Source organism: Dendropsophus ebraccatus, chromosome 9 (genome assembly GCF_027789765.1).
Source record: "Dendropsophus ebraccatus isolate aDenEbr1 chromosome 9, aDenEbr1.pat, whole genome shotgun sequence".
Taxonomy (NCBI): domain Eukaryota; kingdom Metazoa; phylum Chordata; class Amphibia; order Anura; family Hylidae; genus Dendropsophus; species Dendropsophus ebraccatus.
This window is the reverse complement of record NC_091462.1, coordinates 65699012-65719944: the sequence shown is the minus strand read 5'-3', so window position 1 is coordinate 65719944 and position 20933 is coordinate 65699012. Positions and strand designations below refer to the sequence as shown.

At 48.7% G+C, this 20933-nt stretch overlaps 1 protein-coding gene across 3 annotated transcripts in view; it reads left to right on the top strand.

Moving 5' to 3' along the window:
• Positions 1-20933, top strand: part of ANKRD44 (ankyrin repeat domain 44) — a 552838-nt gene that overhangs the window by 235728 nt on the left and 296177 nt on the right. The gene's annotated exons all lie outside the window — the stretch shown is intronic.

Sequence of the window (20933 nt, the reverse complement as noted above, 5' to 3'; positions counted from 1 at the left end):
TTTTTGTCAACTCCATTTCCTCACTCTCCTCCTCACTTTGAGTTACATCCATGACCAACAACCTCACTGTCTGACAACCGGGTCTCATCGTCATCATCAGACACCTCTTCCAACCCCGCTTGCAAGTCCCCACTCTCATCACCCACTGACAGTGTGAGCTGCATAGTTTGGGCATCAGGACAGATCGACTGCTCCGGTTGCTCTGACTCAGGGAAAGGTCCAGAAAAGAGTTCCTGGGAGCATGGTGGTGGATCTGAATCCCTTCTTTGCCTGGAGGGGCCAGGCTGTGGGGAAGGAGGCTCAGCTAATGGAGCAAGGGTTCCACTCCCTTGGGTAGCGTGGGCGGACTGCGTTGGAGACTGGGTGGTGGATAAGTTACTGGACACATTATCCGCTATCCACCTAATCACCTGTTCACACTGCTGCAGTTTCAATAACGGTCTACCTTGAGACCCCGTAAGTTGGGCAAAGAAGCTAGGGAGTGGACGACTGTGGTGTGCCACTAATACCTCCTCAACAGGTGCTGCTGTGTCACCCTGCCCTGAACCACGGTCTCCGGCAACGGCATCACTTGGAACCCCACGCCCTCGTCCTCGACCCTTACCCCTGGGGTTGACCATTTTATGGACACTGCACAGTATGGAACTTGCGTATAAAAATACAGAAATCTGGAAAAATACTTGTAGTACCCACTGGTTTGGTGGGGCTGTACGGTACAATTAGGTATTGGCCGGAACTATACACATTCTCTGTCACCCCTTTACAATGAGCAGTGAAGTTCTATGCAGAATGTACTACAAATCCCAGCAATACAATGTAGTACCCACTAGTTTAGGGGGGGCTGTACGGTACAATCTGGTATTGGCCGGAACGATACACACTCTCTGTCATCCTTTTACAATGAGCAGTGAAGTTCTATGCAGGATGTCCTACAAATCCCAGCAATACAGTGTAGTACCCACGAGTTTAGGGGGGCTGTACAGTACAATCTGGTAGTGGCCGGAACGATACACACTCTCTGTCACCCCTTTACAATGAGCAGTGAAGTTCTTTGCAGGATGTACTACAAATCCCAGCAATACAGTGTAATACAGCAGGACCACCAGCCCCAAAATCAAAAAAGAGTCTGTAGGCAACACCTAATGTCCCCTTTCTGCCAGCAGCCGATCTCTCAAGCTTGAGAAAGACCATGTAGGTCGAAACGTCGCTGAATTGTATGTACCATGAGGTAATAAAAAGCACCTTTTTGCTATTTGCACTATGAAACCGCCTGGATGCTGTTACTTTTTCTCTTTTTATGAGGCACATTGCCTCTACATAAATTCCGATCGCACAGAGCCTGTATCCACCGGAAAAATTATAAATGCGGCGCACACAGAGGGCCGCGCTCCCTCTGCGTGCTGCCACACCCCCAGTAACGCCCTCTCTCCGCCCCACTGGCAAAGGTGGCGCAGATGGGGCAGAGGCAAAAAATATTCGCAAAAATACCATTTGCGAATATTGTTACGCCGATTTGCCCCATCTGTGCCTAAAAAAGGCATTTACACCTTTTATACATGTTCCCCTCTGTGCTTTAATGCAAATTATCAGAATGGAAAATGGCATGTGATTCAGAGGACCAAATTTCCAGATCCTGAAATCAACCTTAAAGGGAACCATTCACCCCGTGGCCCCCGGCAGAAACTGACATACAGTGACATAAAGGTCAATATACTTACCACATCGCTCCCGGTCCCGTCCCGGATCCCGTTGTTGACACGGAGAAATCGCCGATTCTTCTTCTCCCGCCCATTATGGTAATGAGCTGAGATGAGTCCAACGTCCATAGGAAACGACGGACGAGTCCAACTTATTCATGAGGTCCTCTTCTCGTCGCCGCCCATCCACGCCTCCTGGAACTTGATTGACGTCTTCAGTCTTCAGTCTTCTGCCGAATTCCCGCGCAGGCGCCGCTGCGATGGTCTCGTCACCTCTTCTGCGCCTGCGCGGTAAACAGGATACGTGTTCGAGCCAATCGGCGCACGCGCAGTAAACAGTGAAGCTGCGGAGCGGCTTCAATTGTGAACTGCGCATGCGCCGAAAACGTCTGTCACGGCGCCTGCGCCGGATCCTGCGAGAAGAAAGAAGACGAGGAGGAAGTGGACCTGGCGTCAATCAAGTGTCGGAGGCGGGGAGAAGGCTGGATTTCGGACCCGGCGGCGCTCATTATCATAATGGGCGCGAGAAGAAGAATCGTCGATTTCTCCGTGTTAACAACGGGCTTCGGGACGGGACCGGGAGCGATGTGGTAAGTATATTGACCTTTATGTCACTGTATGTCAGTTTCTGCCGGGGGCCACGGGGTGAATGGTTCCCTTTAAGGAGCTAAAATTATTTTCCTGTGTCAGGAAAGAACACTGTAAATGAATCAGTCACTGAGAACCACCTCATTCTCAGAGGTACTAAACTGGTGGTTCCGAAGGTTTAGTGAACCAAAGTCATACAGATTGCTCATGAAGGTCATCTGGGAATTGTGGGTACCAAAAAACTTCTTAGAGAAAAGGTGTGGTTCCCAAATATGGATCATTTAGTGGAACACATAATAAAACATTGCAATAAATGCCAGCTAATCACACCCAGAGCCCTTACAAATGTCTACTCTACCCACATTTGTCTGAGAGGAAATTGCTGTTGACAGGGCCGGCCTTAGGGGTGTGCGACCTGTGCAACCGCACAGGGCACATCACCCCATCAATCAAAGGAGGCTCCTTTCAATGTCGGACAGGCCCACTGGAGGTTCGGAAGAGCCTCCAGTGGGCGCCGACAGCTGCTAGGGCATCCCAGGAATCCAGGACACCTGTCCCGGATTCCCGGGTGAGCGCCGCATTGAGACGCGCGTGCAGCGCACGGGAGCCAGGACTTCCGGTACAGGCAAGGTCTCCGGTGTGCTGTCTGTACCGGAGGAGAGGAAAAGAGATAGGAGGAGTGTCGGCTGCCGGGAGAGGCACTGCTGCGGTGGGGCCTGCGCTAGGTGAGTTCATTAGTTTTTGTTTGTTTGTTTCTGATGTTCTGTGAGGGGGATTACAATGGTACAATGGAGAGCACAGGGGGGATTACAATGGAGAGCACAAGGGGGGATATTACTATGGGGAACACAGGGGGATATTACTATGGGGAGCACAGGGGGGCATATTACTATGGGGAGCACAGGGGGGCATATTACAATGGAGAGCACAGGGGGGATATTACAATGGAGAGCACAGGGGGGATTACAATGGAGAGCACAGCGGGGGATAATACTATGGGGAGCACAGCGGGGGATAATACTATGGGGAGCACAGTGGGGGATAATACTATGGGGAGCACAGGGGGGATAATACTATGGGAAGCACAGGGGGGATTACAATGGAGAGCACAGGGGGATAATACTATGGGGAGAACAGGGGGGATAATACTATGGGGAGAACAGGGGGGATAATACTATGGGGAGCACAGGGGGGATTACAATGGAGAGCACAGGGGGATAATACTATGGGGAGAACAGGGGGGATAATACTATGGGGAGAACAGGGGGGATAATACTATGGGGAGCACAGGGGGATAATACTATGGGAAGAACAGGGGGGATAATACTATGGGGAGCACAGGGGGATAATACTATGGGGAGCACAGGGGGGATTGCTATGGGGGGCACAGGGGGGATTACTATGGGGAGCACAGGGGGGATTACAATGGAGAGCACGTGGGAGATATTACTATGGGGAGCACGGGGGGGATATTACTATGGGGAGCACAGGGGGGATATTACTATGGGGAGCACAGGGGGGCATATTACTATGGGGAGCACAGGATGGAATATTACTATGGGGAGCACAGGGGTCATATTACTATGGAAAGCACAGGAGGATATTACAATGGAAAGCACGGGGGGATATTACAATGGAAAGCACAGGGGGGATTACAATGGACAGCACAGGGGGGTTACAGTGGAGAGCACAGGTGAGATTTCAGAGGAGAGCACGGGGGGGAATACAATGGAGAGCACCGGGGGGGGGGGGGGAATTACTATGGGGAGCACAGGCGATATTACTATGGGGAGCACAGGGGGGCATATTACTATGGGGAGCACAGGGGGGCATATTACTATGGAAAGCACAGGGGGATATTACAATGGAAAGCGCAGGGGGGATTACAATGGAGAGCACAGGGGGGGGGATTACAATGGAGAGCACAGGGGGGGGATTACAATGGACAGCACAGGGGGGGTTACAGTGGAGAGCACATGGGGATTTCAATGGAGAGCACAGGGGGATTTCAATGGAGAGCACAGGGGGGATATTACTATGGGGAGCACAGGGGGATATTACTATGGGGAGCACAGGGGGGGCATATTACTATGGGGAGTACAGGGGGGATTACAATGGAGAGCACAGGAGGGCATATTACAATGCAGAGCACAGGGGGGCATATTACAATGGAGAGCACAGGGGGGATATTACAATAGAGAGCACAGGAGGGATTACAATGTAGAACACAGGGGGGATTACGATGGAGAGCACAGGGGGGATTACAATGAAGAGCACAGGGGGGATTACAATGGAGAGCACAGGGGGGATAATACTATGGGGAGCACAGGGGGGATAATACTATGGGGAGCACAGGGGGGATAATACTATGGGGAACACAGGGGGATATTACTATGGAGAGCACAGGGGGGATTACAATGGAGCGCACAGGGGGATAACACTATGGGGAGAACAGGGGGGATAATGCTATGGGGAGCGCAGGGAGATAATACTATGGGAAGCACAGGGGGATATTACTATTGGGAGTACAGGGGGGATAAGGGGTGTGCCCTAGGGGTGTGCGACCTGTGCAACCGCACAGGGCCCATCACCCCATCAATCAAAAAAGGCGCCGCCAGGTGAACCCAGCGGCACCCCCTTTTAATGTTGGACAGGCCGACAACATGACAACAGCATCCCAGGAATCCAGGACACCTGTTCTGGATCCCCGGGTGAGCGCCGCATTGAGACGTGTGTGCGGCGCGCGGGAGCCAGGACTTCCGGTACAGGCAGGGTCTCCGGCGTGCTGTCTGTACCGGAGGAAAGGAAAAGACAGAAGAGGAGCGTCGGCTGCCGGAGAGGCGCTGCTGCGGTGGGGCCTGCGCTAGGTGAGTTTTAGTTTTTTTTGTTTGTTTCTGATGTTCTGTGAGGGGGATTACAATGGAGAGCACAGGGGGATATAACTATGGGGAGCACAGTGGGGGATAGAACTATGGAGGAGCACGGGGGGGGGGATATTACTATGGGGAGCCCGGGGGGATATTACTATGGGGTGCACAGGGGGATTACAATGGAGAGCACGGGGGAGATTACAATGGAGTGCACAGGGGAGATATCACTATGGGGAGAACGGGGGGCATATTGCAATGGAAAGCACAGAGGGGATTACGGGGGGCATATTAAAATGGAAAGCACAGAGGGGATTACAATGGAGAACACAGGGAGGATTACAATGGAGAGCACAGGGGGGATTACAATGAAGAGCACAGGGGGGATTACAATGGAGAGCACAGGGGGGATTACAATGGAGAGCACAGGGGGGGATTACAATGGAGAGCACGGGGGGATTACAATGGAGAGCACAGGGGGGGATATTACTATGGGGAGCACGGGGGGATAACAGTGGAGAGTACAGGGGGGATATTGCTATGGGGGAGCACAGGGGGGATATTACTTTGGGGAGCACAGGGGGGCATATTACTATGGGGAGCACAGGGGGGATATTACAATGGAGATCAGAGGGGGGATTACAATGGAGAGCAGAGGGGGGATTACAATGGAAAGCGCAGGGGGGATTACAATGGAGAGCACAGGGGGAATATTAATATGGGGAGCATGGGGGGATTACAAGGGAGAGTAAAGGGGGGATTGCAATGGAGAGCACAGTGGGATTACAATAAAGAGCACAGGGGGATTACAATAAAGAGCATGGGGATTACAATGGAGAGCACAGGGGGGATTACAATGGAGAGCACAGGGGGGATATTACTATTGGGGAGCACAGGGTGGATATTACTGTGGGGGAGCACAGGGGGGATTTTACTATGGGGAGCACAGGGGGGATTATAATGGAGAGCACAGGGGGAATATTACTATGGGGAGCATGGGGGGATTACAATGGACAGTAAAGGGGGGATTGCAATGGAGAACACAGTGGGATTACAATAAAGAGCACAGGGGGATTACAATAAATAGCACAGGGGGATTACAATGGAGAGCACAGGGGGGATTACAATGGAGAGCACAGGGGGGATATTACTATGGGGGAGCACAGGGGGGATATTACTGTGGGGGAGCACAGGGGGGATTTTACTATGGGGAGCACAGGGGGGATTTTACTATGGGGAGCACAGGGGGGATAATACTATGGGGAGCACAGGGGGGATAATACTATGGGGAGCACAGGGGGGATAATACTATGGGGAGCACAGGGGGATGATATTATGGGGAGCACAGGGGGGATTACTATGGGGAGCATAGGGGGGATTACTATGGGAAGCACAGGGGGATTACTATGGAGGAACACAGGGGGAATATTACTATAGGGAGCATGGGGGGATTACAATGGAGAGTAAAGGGGGGATTGCAATGGAGAGCACAGTGGGATTACAATAAAGAGCACAGGGGGGTTACAATAAAGAGCACAGGGGGATTACAATGGAGAGCACAGGGGGGATTACAATGGAGATCACAGGGGGGAATTACTATGGGGGAGCACAGGGGGATTACTATGGGGGAGCACAGGAGGGGATTACTATGGGGGGCACAAGGGGGAATCACTATGAGGGAACACAAAGGGATTACTATGGGGAGGGAGCATTACTGTGAGGAGAGCACAGGGGGGATTACTATGGGGACAGCACAGGGGGCATTACTATGGGGAGAGCACAGGGGGAGGGGGCATTACTATGGGGATGAGCACAGGGGGGAATTATATGGGAACAGCACAGGGGGGATTACTTTGGGGACAACACAGGGGGGGCATTACTATGGGGAGAGCACATGGGGAGAGGGCATTACTATGGGGAGAGCACATGGGGAGGGGGACATTAATATAAGGGGAGCACAGGTGGCCATTACAATAGGGGACTGCACAGATGGGGCAACTAACTTAGGGGCCGGGGGGGCATTACTATAGGGGATGGCACAGAAGGGGGGCCCCTACTATATACAAACTGCACAGAGGGGGCCACCTACTATATAAGGGGTCAGACTACTATATAGGGGCACAGGGGATCTAACTACTGTATATGCTGGAGCAAGTAGCTCAATCAGATTCTGGAGAGATGATTCATGGCCAGTTGGACCTTTAATGAGGGGGGGGGCACTACAGTGGGATGTATGATGGTTGGAATATTACAGTGGGACCTATGATGGGGGGATACTACAGTTGGACCTATGATGAGGGGGGATACTACAGTGAGACCTATGATGGGGGGACTTTACTACAGTGGGATTAACTGGGGGACGGGGATTACTACAGTGGGATTTACTGGGGGAGAGTGATTACTACAGTGGGATTAACTGGGAGAGGGGGGTAACTACAGTGGGATTAATTGGGGTAGGGGAATTACTACAGTGGGATTAACTAGGGAGATGGGGGAACTACAGTGTGTGGGGGAGAGAAGGGGCTACTACAGTGTGTCCTATGGGGAGATGGGGGTTACTACAGTGTGTCCTATGGGGAGATAGGGGTTACTACAGTGTGTCCTATGGGGAGATGGGGGTTACTACAGTGTGTCATATGGGGATTACTACAGTGGGATTAACTAGGGGGAGGCGGGGTACTACAATGGCATATGGAGGCACAGAGGGATCTGTACCATATGGAGGCACAGAGAGTTACTGTGAAGCAGATGAGGATACTGGAGAGAGGAGCCTAAAATGTTTGTCTCGCAGATGGCCGGAGAAGTTTTCAAGATGGCCTTGCATAATGGCGAAGAAACACAAAAGTAATCATCAAGAAAAGATGTCCCCTGTGAGTCACTGAATAACTGGATTATAATCACCTATAAGGTCTGCAGGACCTGTGTGCAGTCTAATCTACCGCTATATGGTCAATGCTGAGGGAGAGTATTGCTCTTTGCATAGTGGATGTTATGTAGTAATGGTATAGGGGATATAAGTCACTATGTGGTGAAGATCTGGTGGTAATATTTGTTTCCTATATAATGGTAATAGGTGATGCGGCTATGGGGTCGTGGCACATTGCCGTGACTGTCCCTCTTTCCTCCTAGCAAAAGTTGGGAGGTATGTCCCTCCAGAGAACGAAGACCCAACACCCATCGAGACTCGTTGAGGAGGTGTAGCCAGGTTCTTGGAATCTGTTTCTGTTTGATCAGACAATATTCAGAACTGCGAATTGTTTTTTTGATGTATAAGTTGTATTGTTGTTTTTGGTATATTCTTTACCTTTACTGTACACATGTAATGTTAAAAAAAGAAAAACGGGGGTTGATGTAATGTCATAGCTCCCAACTGTCCCGGATTCCACGGGACAGTCCCATTTTCGGGGCGCTGTCCCGCGATCCCGGAACAGCACCGGGGGATTGGATACTATGTGGGGAACTATATGGGGGCATTGGATACTATGTGGGCACTATATGGGGGGATTGGATACTATGTGGGGAATTGGCTACTATGTGGGTCACTATATGGGGGCATTGACTACTATGTGGGTCACTATATGGGGGCATTGGCTACTATGTGGGGCACTATGTGGGGGCATTGGTTACTATGTGGGGCACTATATAGGGGCATCGGCTACTATGTGTGGCACTATATGGTGGATTGGTTTCTATATGGGGCACTATATGGGGGATTGGATACTGTGTGGGCCACTATATGGGGGATTGGATACTGTGTGGGGCACTATATGGGGGGATTGAATACTATGTGGGCACTATATGGGGGATTGCATACTGTGTGGTCACTATATGGGGGCATTGGCTACTATGTGTGGCACTATTTGGGGGATTGGATACTATGTGGGGCACTATAATGGGGGATTGGATACTACATGGGGCACTTTTGGGGGGACTGGATACTGTATAGGGCACTATAATTGGGATTGGATACTATATGGGGTACTATTCAGTCAGCAGCATGTGGTGACTGTAGGGGAGTGGCTATGGAGGGTTGCTATGGGGGAATGGCTATGGAGTGTCGATATGGGGGCGTGGCTAGTGGGACCGCGGCGCACATGTCCCTCTGCAAAAGTTGGGAGGTATGTAATATATAGCTAGCAGTCCTGTTTTTTTTTTGTTTGAAGAGATGGGTTTTCAGGCTACTTTCGAAGGTCCTGATGGTGGATGACAGCTGGATGTGTCAGGTAGAGAGCTCCAGAGGCAGCAGAGTTAAAGAGAATCTGAACCTTTACATAGCTGCTTTTAATCCAAGATCTTTCCTGGGGTCCGTTCTGCAGGTGATGCAGTTATTGTCCTAAAAAACAACTTTAAAACTTGCAGCCCTGTGTCAAATTGGCGTGGCTTAGAGTACCCACGCCCTTGGATTGCGACACCCCTCCATCCATCCCTCCTTCCTGCCCTCTTCACCATAAGAAATGTCCCTAGAACAATTTCTTGTATTCATCACCTGTTTGAACACTACACATGTGTTGGATCGTTAAGGCACCTGTGCAGTGTTCAGACGGGTGAGGAATAGGAAAAATCTTGCCTGGGGCATTCCTAATGATGAGGAGGGCGGGGAGGAGGGACAGAGAGGCGGTGCAAGCCTAGGGTACAGACACTCTAGGCCACACCAATTTGACACAGGGCTGCAAATTTGAAAGTTGTTTTTTTAGAGCAATAACTGCATCACCTGCCGAACGGACCCCAGGACAGATCTTTGATTAAAAGCAGCTATCTGATGGTACAAGCGGTTTTGGGGGAGATTATGGATACAGAGTCCCTTTAAGGATAGACTGAAGGGAAGCAAGGGTGTTAGGCCAAATACGGCCTCTAATCGCTTCGTGTAATAGGGCCCTAATATTGCAACAAAAGGCAACTATGTCCGCTGATCATTGTCTTTCGTTTTCTTTCAATGTTGTTGAAAGACAAATGATGTGAATAGCAACGATCTGCTGCTGTTGCTCAACGCAACAGGAGTGGCGGCAGCAGACCTCTGCTATTTTCTATGGGCTTTCTGGACAATCTAAAGATCATCCAGGGAACCTCCCAGCAGCTCCCCGCACTCACCTGCTCGCTGTCGGCGCGTGTAATAGTGCCGGCAGCAAGCGAGAAATGAGAAGCAACGGTTCGGCGCTTGCTTGCTTCTGGTGATCGCCTTGTGTAATAGGGGCTTTAGATGGAACGCCAGAGAGGAGGATGTTAAAGTATTCCAAGCGGGAGTGCATGCACCAGCAGTTTTATTGAATTAGGGTTAAGAAAAAAGCAGAAATGGGAAATGTTTTTGAGGTGAAGGTGTCAGGGAGTGGTCAGGGATTGAATGTGCAGTTCAAAAGAAAGTGTGAAGTCTAAGGTGACCCCAAGGCAGTGGACATGAGGGACAAGGGAGAGAGTGCAGCCATTGACTGATTGAGAGATTCAATGGAGGGGTGGAGCGAGATCGCAGAAAGATGATGAGTTCTGTTTTGTTCATGTTGCGTTTTAGAAAGAAGGAGTAGAATAAGGAAAATATAGCTAGAATTCTGGATAGCAGGGAGTTGACATCTGGACCGCAGAGGTTAATCTGAGTGTCATCGGCATAGAGTTGGTACTTGAAGCCGTAGGATTCTATGATGTGTCCCAGGCCAAAAGTGATGGAGAAGAGAAGAGGCCTGAGAACAGAGCCTTGTGGAACACCAACAGTCAGGGGACGAGGAGAGGGGCTGGTGTAGGAGTGGAAGACACTAAAAGTGCGGTTAGAGAGGTAAGAGGAGATCCAGGAAAAGGCTGACCTAGTGACACCAAGGAATGAGTTGGTAGGAGGAGGAAAGGGTCAACTGTGTCCAAGGCAGAAGACAGGTCAAGGAGAAGGAGTACAGAGTATTGTAACGCCTGGAATCGTGGATCCACTGAACCGTCACTAGCAATAGCACTTACCTCACCAGGGAGGGGAGTCTAAGGGGCCGCTGGTTTTCACCAGAGCCCACCGCAAGGCGGGATGGACTTGCTGCGGCAGGCAACCCCCAGGTCGCTACCCCTGGCTTGGTTGCTAGTGACGGCAGGCGAGGCATGGCAGGAGCAGTAGGCAGGAGATAGTGCAGGCAGAGGTCTGTAGGCGTAATCGCAGGTGGCGGACAGGACTCAGGAACAATGGGAAGGCAGCGGGCAGGGACTAGGGACAAGGACTGCGGACAGGAACAAGGAACAAGGACTAAGGTCAGGAACAACAGAGAGCTGGGCCAAACGCTATGGGAAGCATGCAGAGGCTCCAACACCTGTAGTGGGGCAGGGCTGAAATTTATAGGGAGTGATTAGTGCAACTTCCAATTAGGGGCGGACTGGCTCTTTAAATCTGAGACAGCCGGCGCGCGCGCGCCCTAGGAGGCGGGGATGCGCGCGCCGGCCGGCACAGACGGAGACAGGAGCGGGGCGAGGTAAGGCGCCCCCCGGGGCCAAACAGGTAGCAGCGCCGGGTCCCTGCACAAGGACCCCGGCGGCTGCATGGGGCAGGGAGAGGTCGCGACGGCGGCCCGGAGCACGGGACGCCGCCGTGGCCATGACAAGTATTGGCGTGACGCTTTGGCAGTTAGCATGTCATTGGCCACTTTGGTGAGGGAAGTTTCTGTGGAGTGGTGGGGATGAAAGCAAGATTGTAGGGGGACGAAGAGTAAGTTGGATGAAAAGTTTGGGGGGATAGTTCATGGTAGATATGTTGTTCTGAAAGTTTCCAGGCAAACAGTAGAAGTGAGATGGGGCAGTAGCTGGATAGGGAGGCAGGGTCAACTACATAAGTCTCAGTTGTTAGTGGCGCCATGACACCTGCATCCTCTTCATATACTTATTTTTCCCTTCTCCTCTTCCCTCTGCCCCTCCTGATCTTTCTCCTAAATGAATTACAGCTGTGTTAGCACTGGACTTTGTTACAGTTTCATCTGATTGTGTGCTATCCGACTCAGTAGTCCAGAAATTGGAAGTAGGTACTTTTTTTTAAATGGTTTCCTTTTCTTGAGTTGTTTCTTATTTCCCTAAAAATTATTTATTTTTGAATGGTAACCAAGCGTTTTCCGTATTTGCGTCATATTCTTTTTTTAAGTCTCTCAAGCACTATTAAAGGCATAACATGATCTATATATGTCTGTTCCCTCTGGTCAACAAATTCCTGGCCATCTTGGTATTGAGAAGGCACCTTATAAGGCCTCAGACCTCTTGGGACTCATTTGCTTTCTTCATAAGACTGTAATGACTTTAATGGCTTTTCAATTAAGCTCCATTTAGGTTAATGGAACTGAGTTAGAAAACCCCACCCAAACTGGACACAAGAGTGGTGCCATGTTTTTGTAGCTCTGGATGTTTTTGTAGCACTTTTTAATGTGTTAAAATTATGTGACAAAGTGGGAATAAAAAAATAAAAGATATATGTCAACAGGGCCAGCTGAAATCTTGAGATAGACTAAAATGAGAGTATGGGCTGGACGATAGGGCATGTGTAAGTGTGGGAGGGAGCAGACTGGATGGCTACATTTGATGTGGTCATGTTCACAGTTGCAGGAATTTTGATGGAATGTGATTAAGATGGTGGAAGAGCAGGGGCGGTCTTGGCATTTCTGGGGCCCCAAGCGAGGTTATGTCTGGGGCCCCCCCTCAACACGCGTTCCAAAACAATAGACCGCTGTGTGTTGCCCCAGTAGTATATACCCCTTGTGCGCTACCGTCAGTAATATATACTCCTTGTGTGCTGCCCCCAATAGTATATACCCCTTGTGTCCTGCCACCAGTAGTATATACCCCTTGTTTGCTTCCCCCAGTAGTATATAGACCCCTGTGTGTTCCCCAGTTATATATAGCCCCCCCGTGTGCTCCCCCAGAAGTATATAGACCTCCTGTGTGCTGTCCCAGTTGTATATAGACCCCCTGTGTGCTGCCCCCAGTTGTATATACCCCCTGTGTGCTCCCCCACTGTATATAGGCCCCCTGTGTGCTCCCTCAGGGGTATTTAGCCCCCCTGTGTGCTCCCCCACTTGGATATAGACCCCTGTGTGCTCCATCAGTAGTATATAAACCACCTGTGTGGTTCCCCCAGTAGTATATAGACCCCCTGTGTGCCCTACCAGTAGTATATAGACCCCTGTGTGCTCCCCCAGTAGTATATAGCCCCCCCTGTGTGCTCTCCCACTTGGATATAAACCTCCTATGTGCTCTCCAAGTTGTATATAGACCCCAATCTGCTGCCCCAAGTAGTATATAGACCCCCTGTGTGCTGCCCCCAGTAGTATATAGACCCCTCTGTGAAGCCCCAGTAGTCTATAGCCCCCCTGCATGCTCCCCCTGTTATATAGCCCCCCTGTGTGCTCCCCCCATTTATATAGACCCCCGATGTGCGCTCCCCAGTTAAACAGACCCCTGTGTGCTCCCCCTCCCATATAGTATATAACACAATAAAACAAACACTCACCTGGGTCCAGGCGTCTCCTCTTCTCTTCACTCTTGTGGCCGCAGGAAGGGTTTTCCCTGCGATCACAAGAGGCCGCACTCCCCTTGTCCTGGCCCTGATGCTCCAGTGATGTCACTGGAGCGCCGACACCACAAGGACAAAGCTGCCACAAGAGTGACTGACAGGAAGGGAGCCAATGTCTCCCGCCCTCTCAGTGCTGCTGCAAGTAACTATGAGCGCTCATTACGAGTGATCATAGTTACAGTTCAGATGGCAGCAGCGAGCGGGGCAGCGGCCCTGTCCAGCGGTCTTGAGCTCAAGAGTGGGGAGTGGGGGGCCCCCTGGATGTTGGGGGCCCCAAGCGATCGCTTGGGGTGCTTGGTGCCAAAGACCACCACTGTGGAAGAGAGTAAAGAAATGAAAGGATCTTGTGTCCTGCAGTGTGTTTGTTAGGAGAAGATACCAACATAAACTGTATAGGGGAAAAGAAAAGGAGAAAAATGAACTCATGGAGGAAGATTTATCAAACTGGTGTAAGCAAAAATTATGATGTTAATTTGTTTTCCCTAAGACCCATTGGCATCACAACGATAGGGGTATTTTCGCCCCTGCGAGCCCCTGGGACGAAGGAATATTTAATGAACATATAAACTTTAATAAATTTTTCCCAATAAACCCCTCCCACAGGAAGTATAAGTAGGTTCTCCTCCCCACAATCCTCAGTCAATCAACAAGTAGAAATCAAGGGTAGGGAGTCTTGTGATGCCAATGGGTCTTAGGGAAAACAAATTAACATCATAATTTTTGCTTCCCTTGCGTCCCATTGGCATCACAACGATAGGGGAACTAGCAAGTATCATCCCCTAGGGCGGGACATCCGGAACAGCAGCATCAAGTACTGATCTGGCAAACGCTGTTCTGGCAAAAAGTCTAGCATCCAGCCTATAATGCTTGACAAATGTAGAGGTAGACGACCACGAAGCAGCCTGGCAGATGTCTTCCAAGGAGACCGAAGATCTTTCTGCCCAGGTAGAAGCTACAGCTCTAGTCGAGTGTGCGTTAGTGAAAGATGGTGGAGATTTACCGACTGTAGAGTAGCATGATTCAATAGCTTCACAGATCCACCTGGAAATAGATGGTTTAGAGGCCTTCTTCCCCTTGTTCTTCCCCGAGAAAAGTATCAGCAGGTTTTCTTCCCTTCTGAAAGGATCCATCCTGTTCAAATATATTCTTAGGGCTCTAGGCACATCTAACAGAGAAAAATCTCTCTCCTGCGTTGGATCTGCAGGTGAGTATGTCGGAAGAATAATGGGCTCATTAATGTTCCTAAATGAAGCCACTTTTGGGATAAACCCTGGCAAAAATCTCAGTGTGACTTTGTCTTCTGAAAATATAATGTATGGAGGTGTTGATCCTAGAGCTTGAAGCTCGCTCACACGCTTAGCTGAAGTCACCGCCAGAAGAAGAACACACTTCAGAGTGAGGAATTTTAAATCCACTGACTCTAGTGGCTCAAATGGTGGAAGACACAACTGTTGTAGGACCAAAGAAAGATCCCAGGAGTCAATCTGTTTATTTAATCTTGGCCTTAATCTCATAATAGCTTTAACAAAGCTCTTTACTTCCGATCTCTGGAACAGTCTGCACTTCAGATGGGCAGATAAGGCTGCAATCTGAACTTTTATGGAACTTGGGGATAGACCCTTATCAAAACCTTCCTGGAAAAATTCCAGGAGTTGGGGAGTAGAGGGTCTATCTCCATCTAAGCCTTTAGAATTGCACCAGGATTGGAAAATTCTCCATATTCGGGCATATGATAGGTTAGTTGCATGGCTGCGGGCATGAGATAAGGTCTGTAGAACTCTGTCCGAGTTCAGGTCTTAATAAAGACCCTTCAGCCTCCAGGCTGTTAGGCTGAGGCTGGGCAGGTCCTGGCAAAGATGGTGATCCTGTGATATTAGATCTGGTAATATTGGCAGCCTCCAAAATTCTCCCCTGCTCATCATCATGAGTAGGGCAAACCATGATCTTTTGGGCCAAAAGGGCGTGATCATGATTACTGACGCTTGGTCCTGCCTGATCTTCATTAGGACCCTGGGAATCATGGAGATCGGGGGAAAGATGTATGCCAGCTGAAACTTCCACTGGATAGACATCGCATCCACCACCGTCGGGTTGTCCGCCGAGTACAGGGAACAAAAATTCCTCAGTTTGGCATTGCTTTTCGTTGCCATAAGATCTATCTGAGGGTATCCCCATCTTTGGGTTAGCTGGATAAACACTTTCCTTGAAAGCGACCACTCCCCTGGTATTGTCATACCTCGGCTTAGACGGTCTGCCAACGTGTTGTGGATACCTCTTATGTGTAGTGCGGTCAGTTTCGTTATTCTGGGTTCTGCCCAATTGAATATTTGTTCTACCTCCTTGAGAAGCAGGGGAGACCTGGTGCCTCCCTGCTTGTTTATGTATGCAACACAGGCAATGTTGTCCGTACGAATTCTGACAGCCATCCGTATTAGTTTCTGCGAAAAATGAAGAAGGGCTAGAAATATAGCCCTCAGTTCCCGTGCATTGGATGGGAGAGCTGCCTCTTGGTTGTTCCAAGTGCCTGATATGGTCATCTCCTCCAGATGCGCTCCCCACCCTGAGCCTGACGCATCTGTGGTAATCGTTATCCATTGTGGTTCTAGTATATCCGCTCCATGCTTGACCTGTCTCCACCAGGTTAGAGATTGGCGTGTTCTTGTGGACAGTATGTGAAGAGAGTCTAGATGTTCTATCTGTCGATTCCAGACTGTCAGTACTTCCCTCTGTAGATATCGCATGTGCCATAGTGCCCATGGAACAGCGTCTGCGGCCGAAGAGAGAAGACCTAAATATCTCATCAGAGTCCGAATCGATACTTGACGTGGAGGGATCAGGAATTGAGCGCCTCTCTGTATGCGCATTACTCTGGGCGGTGAGAGGAACAACTTCATTTGTGATGAGTCTATGATGAAGCCCAAAAAAATTTTTCTCTTGGATGGTGTCAGATCTGACTTCTCCGGATTGATTATCCAACCCAACTGCTGAAGGATGTCCAAGACATAGTTCAGTTGAGAGCTCAGAAGAGTCTGAGTCTGGGCCATAATCAACCAATCGTCTAGATAGGGAATGATCTTTATTCCCTGTAGTCTGAATAGGACCATCATAGACGAGACCACCTTTGTGAACACAAAGGGGGCTGATGTTATTCCGAACGGAAGAACTTTGAATTGAAGGTGACTTACCCTTCCTTGTAGGTGGACCGCAATCCTCAAATACCTTCTGTGTGCCGGCAGAATGGGAATATGAAAATAAGCGTCCTGCAGATCTATTGAGACCATAAAGTCTTCCTCCTGGAGGATGTTCTTTACGGACTTTATATTTTCCATCCGGAATTTTTTCTTTACCATATACTTGTTTAAGTATCGCAGATCTATAATAGTCCTCCACCTTCCTGATGGCTTGGGTACGAGAAATATCGGAGAGTAGATCCCTAATCCGACTTCTTTGGGAGGAACCTCTTCTAGAGCCTTGATCTTTAGGAGGTGGAGGACTTCTTCTTCTAGGATAGTTTGTCTTGCTGAACCTAGTAGACGGGAGAGAAGAAATTTTGGGGGAGGAAGCGTCGAAAAAGGAAGTGCGTACCCATTTTGGATAATGCTTATGACCCATGGGTCCTTTATTAATCTTATCCAGGCAGGGAGAAAATCGGTAAGACGTCCTCCTACTGGAGTACTTCTGGCGTCAAAAGTCTGGTTTTTTATTCGTATCTTTTTGCTGTTTTCCAGACCCTCTTTTATTATAATATTTGCCTCTCCCTTTAAAGTGGTACCTGGCTTTACCTCGTTGAGGAGATCTTCCTCTATGAAAGGATCCACGATTCCTTGTGTAGGACCCACTGGCAGAAGTTAAAGGCAGCGACTTCCCTTTTTTGTCCGAAACTTCCTCCATTAGCTTATCTAATTCTGAGCCGAATAGTCTACCCGGCTGAAATTCCATATTGCACAGTTGGAATTTTGAATTAGCATCCCCAGCCCAAGGTTTTAGCCATAGAGCACGACGACCTGCTGTCGACAAAGCCATAGATTTGGAAGCAAGTCTGGTCTCTTGGGATGCTGCGTCACAAAGAAAATCAATTCCCATGTTAATTTTCTTGAAAGAACGTAGGACCTTGTCCCTGTCCATTCCTGATTCAAGGTTTTCCTGAGCTTTCGCCAGCCATCTTCTAAGACTCCTAGCGACCTCAAAGGAAGATATAGCAACTGCCCCTTGGGCTGCTGCTGCCGCATAGGATCTTTTAAATGCAACCTCTATTCTTCTATCCATGGGGTCTTTTAAATTAGACCCATCCTCAGCAGGAAGAACAGTGTTCTTGGATATTTTCCCTATGGCCGTGTCTACTTTTGGCGGCTCAGCCCAATCCTTGGATTGTTCCTCCTTGAGGACATACAAGGTTTTAAATCTTTTGCTTAATACCGGAGCTTTTTCCGGTTTCTTCCATTCTATCTGAAGCATAGACATAGATGTTTCTCCCACTGAAAAAGCCCTAGGCTTTTTAGCAGAGGGACCATCTTCTACTTCTTCCGGATGAATCTCGGCCTGGACAGCTTTGCGTAATTTATTAATGCTATCCACAGGAAAATAGCCTTTAAACACTTCATTATCATCATCGGAAGTAGAAGATGAGTCAGAATCAGAAGAAGATCCCACCTCATCAATCACTTTGTATTCAGACCCCTAGGGTTAAAAAGAACTATACTTTAGCATAGAGAATATAGAGCCTGTAGGCCCTATTCTACAGATACTCACACGATGGGAAACGGAGGGAGAAATACTACGTTTAGTTCTCTTTTTATGACCGGAATGTTGACATACTTTGGTTGCCAGAGATTTCTCCACATAATCTTTTACCCATATCACCACATCCTGAGTATCTGGTTCCCCAGTATTCTTAGGACGGCAGGAAGCACAACGTACTGTAATATATACACCACATAGTAAAATTTCTGATATAAACAATGGAACCTTAATGTTGCTAGAAGAAAAAACATCCTACGATATTCATAGCCATCTGGAAGTGGAGTTTCACACTCTGCACAGATAAAGTGTTTGCGTTTAGCCGCTCTTTTCCCGGATGGGCTGGTTTCCATAGCAGACATCTGTAACATATACATATATATATGTCGATAAGCAGTCTGAATGTAACAGGCCTAGCCTGAATGAGAGACTGCAATAATACAATTAAACCACTAGATGGCAGCAAAGCACTTACTTGTAAGGTGGATGATAAAGCCACCCAAACACAGCTGTACACAATTAGAAGCCCAGCAGTCACTTAGGAATCAGGTATGTGGACCTCAGAGAAGTCAGACCTGGTCTTACCTCGTCTGTGGTCCTTTAAATATGGATCCTGGGTCCCGGCATTCGGCACCCCTGCGTACTTCCGGGTATGACGTCAAGACGTCGGCCACGTGATGCAGCCGACCAATCGCAATCCGGCGAGGCGATGACGCAAATCGCGTCATCGCAGAGCGCCGCCCGCAAGACGACGCGAATCGCGTCATAGAAGCGCCGCCCCTAATGATGACACGAATCGCGTCACCAAGATGGCGCCCGCACGAGGACGCTTCAAAGTTAGAAAGAGAAGAAGAAGAAAACAAAGAGAAAAGGTAATGACCTACATCTATCCCCAGGAGCCGGGAGTCCCAACTCGGGGGATAGACCAGTCTCCAGGGGAAAAAAATCCCTAGGAAACAAGTCTCAGAAAAGAGGGAGGGAGCAAGGTCCCCTGGGGCTAAGAGGAGACGAAGTAAAAAAGACTGAGGATTGTGGGGAGGAGAACCTACTTATACTTCCTGTGGGAGGGGTTTATTGGGAAAAATTTATTAAAGTTTATATGTTCATTAAATATTCCTTCGTCCCAGGGGCTCGCAGGGGCGAAAATACCCCTATCGTTGTGATGCCAATGGGACGCAAGGGAAAGTAGAATTGCCTTAGTTGCCCCTAGCAACCAATCAGATACCACCTTTCTTTTTTCAAAGAATCTGTGAGGAATGAAAAGTGGAATCTGATTGGTTGCTTGGTACAACTAAGACAATTCTACCTTACAACAGTTTGATAAATCTCCTTCATGTTTTTTTGTGGCAAGATTACAAATTATTAAAAAATGGATGTTGACGGTATCTCCGACAATGGAAATTGTAAATGTAATTAAATTATATTATATGAAAGGTATAGAGAATAAGAAGGAATAGTTAGAAAGGAGAGAGGAAGAGAAGGGAGTAAGAGGAAAAGGAGTTATTGTTGTCTGATCAGAAAGGGGAGGGGGTGGAGGGATTGGAAAATGATCAAGGAATGAATAATGTAGCATTGGTAGCACTATATCAGCTATAGTGGAGCTATAAGGGCAGCTTTAAATACAATGGGGGGAATTTTGATGTCCTTAAAACAGGATGAATAACCTTTATACAACAACTCTAATAGGTAAGAGAAGAGAATGTTTGACGCTAATCCTGCGATAAGTGTGGTTGTTGCACTGGGCTTCGGGAAGACGTTTAGTGTACTTATTTTCACCCTTTCACTATATCTTTCATTTGTTACTCTGAAGTGATGAAGTACAAATGGTTTGCTCCTGGACTATTCGCACTTTATCTTCAAGGAGTCCTACTTATTTAGCTCAGTATTTTGCCTTAAAGGGGTACTTCAGTGATTTTTTTTTTCTTCCAAATCCACTGGTGTCAGAAATAAATTTCTAATCTATATAACATTCTATTTAAAAATCTCAAGTCTTCCGGTACTTATCAGCTGCTGTATGTCCTGCAGAAGTTGCTGTATTCTTTCTATTCTGACACAGTGCTCTCTGCTGCCATCTGCCTTTAACATAAACTGGACAGGACAGTAGCTAACTGTCTCACACCAGTTGATTTAAAAAAGAAAAAAAATATTCGCTGCAGTACCCTTTTAAGATGTCAAGGCACAGTAGGCATCGTAGTTTTCCAATAGCTGGAGAGCCACAAGTTGGGAAACACTCTCTTCAGGAGGGGCAATTAATATGTGACTGGGTTCTACAAGTAGGGTTTCTGTACTTTAGGGTATGTTCACATTACGGAATCCAAGTGGATATCTTCTCGCTGATTCAATGCGCGCCACTGCTTGAAGTTCCGCCCGTCCCATAGGCTCCATTCTATTCTCCGCCAGATTCTGCCATCCACCCAAAGAATTCACATGTCAATTCTTTGGGCGGACAGCGGAATCTGCCTGCTCATAGAATGGAGCCTATAAGACTGGCGGAACTTCAAGTGGGAGCGCGGGGGGGGGGGGGAGGGGGGG